Below are 6,370 nucleotides of genomic sequence, written 5' to 3'. Positions count from 1 at the left end.
CAAATCTGGAAATCCCAGACCACCCAGGCCACATGGTTTTTTTACCACCACCCTCGCAATTCTTTCCATTTTCGTTCCCCATAGGAAATTAAACATAATTTTATTGGTCTTCATTGTCCACACCTTTGCCATAGGAAACACTATTGCCGTATATAATATTAAAGGAAAAATAACAGCCTTTAAGATTAAGATCTTCCCTCTCAAAGATAGCTCTCTTATTGACCAAAATTCCAACTTTTTTTGAATCTTTTGAGTCAACTCCTTATATGTATCTTTTCCTTTAGCAGATTTATCAAAGATAATTCCCAGCACTTTCACTTCTTTCTTTACCTCCAAATTTTCTTTTTTAATTTGTACCTCTACTCCCAAATTACAAAGGCAACTCTTCTTCCAATTTACCTTCATTTTCGATACGGCACAATAGATCTCCGTCACCAAACCGACTCTATCTCCCTCTGTTCCGACCCTATTATAATGACGTCATCCATATACGCCATGGATTTCACTCTTTGTCCTCCACCAGGTATTACAAACCCCTTACATACCTTTTCTTTTTGTATGCTTACCAAATAAGGTTCTATCACACAAATAAATGCCAAAGCGGACAGAGGGCAACCTTGTCTCACTCCTGCTCTTAAATGAAAGGGATCACTCAAGGCTCCATTCACCAACACTCTGCTTTTGATTCCATTATAGAATCCTTTTACCACATCCAATAAACTTTCCGGCAAACCTAACTTCCTCATAACCTCAAACATAAACACATGGGATATACGGTCATATGCCTTTTCCAGGTCTAACGACACTACCACTAACGGTCTCTTGTTTCTATTGGCATATACCACCATGTCCCTCAATAAAATTAAATTATCGGAAATTCTTCTGCCAGGTAAGGCACACGTCTGCCATAATCCTACAACCTTCCCAAGAACCTCTCTCAGTCTATTTGCTACTATTTTAGCCACCGCCTTATAGTCAGCATTCAAGAGTGTTATTGGTCTCCAATTCTCCATGTCTCCTCTATCCCCTTTTTTGAAAATCAAAGTAATGATCCCCTCTCTCATAGACTCTGATATCCTTTTCCCTTCAAAAATTTCTTTAACCACTCCACAAAAATCTGCACCTATGGTCTCCCAAAAGCAAACATAAAATTCCGCAGACAAACCATCACTCCCTGGTGTTTTATTTTTTGCCATTCCTTCAAAAGCCTGTTTAACCTCCGTATCATTTACCACTCTTCCTAGCCACTCCTGTTCTTCTCTTCCCAACCTTCCATCCAATATTTCACAATAATTTTCCATTTCCACTTCATCCTCTTTTTCATAACCCTTAAAATGTTTTTTAAAGAACAGTTCCACTTCCTTTAATACCTCCACTCCCTCCACCTTACCCCCATCTGTATTTACGTACTTCACAAACTCTTTTTTCCCACACATTTTTTTGAAAAAATACCTAGTACATTTTTCATCCTCCTCCTTATGTTTCACTCTTGCCTGAAACACGATTTTCCTTCCTTTTTCCCTTATACACTTCCTCCGATCTTCTTTAACCACCCTAAGTTCCTCCTCCACCTCCACCCCCATTTCTCTAAAATAATAGAGAGTTCTTAGCCTCGCACCCAAGGTTTCATACAGTTTCTTTTCATCTTCTGCCCTCCTCCTCCCCCACACTTTAAAGAAACCACCTATCCTTTGCTTCACCCAATCCCACCACTCCAACAAACACTTGAAACCTTGTTTCTTCCCAACCAGATGTTTGTATAATAAATCAAATTCCCTTATTACCTCAACATCCTTCAATAATTGATTATTTATTTTCCACACCCCTCTACCAAAATGTACATTATGATCAAAAACAAAACTTGCTTTAATTCCCCAATGATCACTAAAGAACAAAAAAAACTTTTCAAATTCCTTATACACCAGGTCTTTGGAACATAACAAGAAATCTATTCTAGATTTTATTTTCCCAGTTTCAGAAAAAAAAGTAAAATTCTCTCTATTCGAGTTTGCCTCTTTCCCAACATCAACCAGCCCCAAATCATTTATCAAATTATTTAACAGTACAGATGAACCATCCAAGGCCCCTCCACATCCTCCCACTCTGTCTGCAGACTCTCTGACTGTATTAAAATCCCCAACCAAAATTGTAGGTAATCTTACAACTAAAAAAAACTGCAAGTTTTGCATAAACTCTATCCGAGCCGGTCTATTTCCTGGTGCATAAACATTAAAAACTCTGAACTTATAATTTAAAAACTCAAAAATACCCATTATACACCTCCCAGGAGTAATCACTTTATACTCTACAACCCTTATCCTATTATTTTTAATTAGGAAACCCACACCGGTATTTCTGTTACCACATGCTGGAGACCAACAGGATTCCCCATTCCACTCTGCTTGGCTTGGAGAAAATTTTATGCCACATTCTTGTAAACAAATTAAATCCAAATTCATTTTCCCTAAAAAGTCCCAAATAACAGCTCTCCTGCTAGCAGCACCTATTGATCTGACATTTAATGAAGCAACCACTACCGCCATCATGACAGTAAAATAATCTCAACACCAAAACCAAGAAACATTCCTTCAGGACATTTTTTCTATCCCTCCCATTTTCCCTTCTCCTGCTCTGCCTCTTCTCGCTGCCACAATTGGAGAATCAGGAGACTCACCCTCATCAGACGACGAGATCATCCCCAATAATGCATCTTGCTCAATCTTTACTTTTTTATATGCACTGATTTGACTTTCATCATCTTTTACTCTCTGTCCCAAAGGCAAAGACGCACTATCCTCCATGTCCATCTGTGTTCCCCATTCTGTCTCATCTATGTTTGCTGTTACAGGATTTATTTCTTCTGGCACTCCTCCTACCTCCATTTGACTCTCACTTACTTGTGCTGTCATTTTTTTCCTTCTTTCCTCCTCCTCCACTAAACTCCTCTTTAATTCTGCTTCTCTCACTAAGTTAACCTTAAGCGCTTTAATTTGCATACTCCCCTCCACCACGCCCCTTCCGACGTCACTCTTCTGTTCCTTACTACCTCCGCTCTCTGACGAACACACTGTGCCCAAACACGAGGCAGCCGAAGCCACGCCCACCTCCAGCGTCCCAGCGCCATCTTTCTCACCACCCACCACCGATACACTCGCCGCTGATACACTTTCCGGGCGCACTGTCACCTCCTCCTCCATCCGTTCTTCCTCCCCACGGACCCCACACTCCAAAATTAGCTTCAGGGCTTTCTCCTTTGCCGCGGCTCTCTCAGCAAACTGTGCAGCGGCAGCCTGCACCTCAGGTGACACATACGGACCCCTGGCTCTCCCTCCTCCTCTCACAGCATCGGCAATGCAGAAAATCCGACACCCTGCCTTATCCTTCTCAGGACAATTCCTGGCAAAGTGCCTTGACTCGTCACACAAATCACATTTGCGCCCTTGTTTGCAGTCTTTTGCCATGTGATTATCTGCCCCACATTGCCTACATCTCATAAGAACCTTGCATTCCTCTTTCTCATGGCCATAACTAAAGCAAGTTCTACAAAATGGGGGTTGCCCTGAAAAAAACAATGAACACCTCTCTCCTGCAATAGAGAAAAAAGGTGGGGGCAAGGTATAAACACCCTTCTTATCCATGCTAAATTTAACTTTAAACTTAATCTTGCTCCTATACATCCCATATTGATTTCTGATCTTCACACCCCCATCAATCTCTGTACAAAATTTAGAAAGATAAATCCTCACCACATCTTGCTCTAGGAAGGGGTTATAAAGGTCCACGACCACATCCCTTTTTTCAGCATCAAAAAGCGGTTCCAACTCCACGTCTTCCCAAATTCCAGTCAAACTTTTCCCAGGGTACACTTCATAAGCCCTCAGGCATACATCCTCGGCAAACTGTGCAGCGGCAGCCTGCACCTCAGGTGACACATACGGACCCCTGGCTCTCCCTCCTCCTCTCACAGCATCGGCAAAGCAGAAAATCCGACACCCTGCCTTATCCTTCTCAGGACAATTCCTGGCAAAGTGCCCTGACTCGTCACACAAATCAAATTTGCGCCCTTGTTTGCAGTCTTTTGCCATGTGATTATCTGCCCCACATTGCCTACATCTCGTAAGAACCTTGCATTCCTCTTTCCCATGGCCATAACTAAAGCAAGTTCTACAAAATGGGGGTTGCCCTGAAAAAAACAATGAACACCTCTCTCCTGCAATAGAGAAAAAAGGTGGGGGCAAGGTATAAACACCCTTCTTATCCATGCTAAATTTAACTTTAAACTTAATCTTGCTCCTATACATCCCATATTGATTTCTGATCTTCACACCCCCATCAATCTCTGTACAAAATTTAGAAAGATAAATCCTCACCACATCTTGCTCTAGGAAGGGGGTTATAAAGGTGCACGACCACATCCCTTTTTTCAGCGTCAAAAAGCGGTTCCAACTCCACGTCTTCCCAAATTCCAGTCTCACTTTTCCCATGGTACACTTCATAAGCCCTCAGGCATACATCCTCAGAATGAAAGGAAACGTCATAAGTTCCTGTTGCAGGAAAATCCTGCAATGCGTAAATGTCACTCACCGTCAACTCCAAACTTTCCAGTAGATAATCCTCAATAATTTTTTTCACCGTGATTATTTTCTTTTTCTCTGGTCCGACCACCAGCCTCAATGATTTCGGTAGAATCCTCCTCGCCATCTTTCCACCGCAAAACGCAAACACACTCCGGATTCCCCAAAGGGGAGATCCAGCGCTTCACTCCTACCAATCAACAAGAGTTTCCCCACATTGATCGCAGCCAAAAGGCCGAGAAGCGATAACCCAATTATTCTCTTTTCCGAGCGAGCGGCGGCCTGGCACAAACGAAGAGCTCGCTGAGAGATGCCCGTCTAGCCTTCCCCCGGTCTAGGCTGGCCGCAGCCACAGGCACATCAACTTTTCACACCTACCCGGGCTTGAGGCCTAATCCCTCCACACACCTGCCTAACACCTTCTTAACACACCTGCAGCCCATTCTGACCTTAGTACTGCCAATTAGGCAGCCCTGAGCACTAATTGCACACATCCAGGTGCTCCTCGTTGATGCCTAATGAGGGAAATCATTTGCATGGCCCCGCCACCTGGTAAGATGAACGAGGAAGACGAGACGGGGACCCACTAGAGGGAGACACAGGCTGCAAAAACGAGGGAGTGAGGGAAGGAATGCATGCCTGGACTGACTTTTAGCTAGCTGCAACAAGGGACAGCAGAGATGGAGCAAAGTCAGGCCTGTTGCAATGGCCTGACCCTGCCAGTGAAGGCTTTGTTTTGGGCCTTGGAAGAAAGATTGATGAAACATTAGCTAGCTGTCTTGTCGAAATGTGTCTACTTACTGACTTGCTAGGTTTGGCTTCTTGCAACTGCCACTTTACCTGCTGCTTCTTCCTGACCCCAAAAAATATGGAGCAAGGAGGGAGGGGGAGAGAGAAATAGGCCAAGAAACTGACACGAAGCAAAAACACCAATACACACAGGGGTTAAATGCAAGTTTATTATTGCAAGAATTAACAGCTTGTGAGACAAAAAAAAGCAACATTGCCATTGAGCAAGCAAAAGGAAGATTTGTGTTGTTGTTGTTCAATCTGTTTTTTGAAACTGCATAAGAGAGGGGTGCACCGGTCCTGGAGGTACTGCAATACCAGGTCGATGCGTGGAGTGGACAGAGCAAGCTCTTCTTCCATCTCCCTGTTCTAAAAATCCATTTAATATATGGTCCCCAGATAGGGGACGTATCAGATATTAAACTGATAAGAACAGAGTTTTTTTTTTTTTTTTTTTTTCTTTTTACCACTCAGACTGAATCACATAAAACTCAGCATAAACTCTGGCACTCGAACCAACAAAAGCTAAGTCGTGTTCCGTACATCATCTGTGGCATTTTTTCATATCAAAAGGTAACATCATAATAAACTTTAACACATTTACAGTTTACCCGAAACCCCCTCCTTCCACCTTATAAAATTCCACAACACATCAGCCTCTTCCTTCCCCACATTCTTCCTCTCTACCAACAACACTATATACAGTTTTGCCACACACCAATCCACACAATCTTTCTCAGTCAACAGAACCTTATTTTTATACAAAGCGCACCTTGCTTTCCACATCACTTCCTTCATGATTGCAGAAACAATACACATTTTACGCTTTTCCACCCTTCCACCATCCCCCAAACCAAACACTCCAGATTCAAAAGTTATTTTATCAGTTCCCACCACCCTCCGGATAAAGCCTTCCATCCTCCTCCAAACTTCTTTAACAAAAGTACATTCCCAAAAGATGTGTCTGATGTTCTCTCTCCCTCCACAACCTTCTCTAGGGCATTTCT

The 6,370-nt window shown here is 42.8% G+C and overlaps 1 pseudogene; it reads right to left on the bottom strand.

Moving 5' to 3' along the window:
- Nucleotides 1–5,647: 5,647 nt before the first annotated feature.
- Nucleotides 5,648–5,858, bottom strand: LOC141141856 (U2 spliceosomal RNA; annotated as a pseudogene).
- Between the last annotated feature and the right edge of the window lie 512 nt (nt 5,859–6,370).

Source organism: Aquarana catesbeiana, linkage group LG04 (assembly GCF_042186555.1).
Source record: "Aquarana catesbeiana isolate 2022-GZ linkage group LG04, ASM4218655v1, whole genome shotgun sequence".
Taxonomy (NCBI): domain Eukaryota; kingdom Metazoa; phylum Chordata; class Amphibia; order Anura; family Ranidae; genus Aquarana; species Aquarana catesbeiana.
Note: the sequence above shows the minus strand (reverse complement) of the source record. Positions and strands in the feature narration are given on the sequence as shown.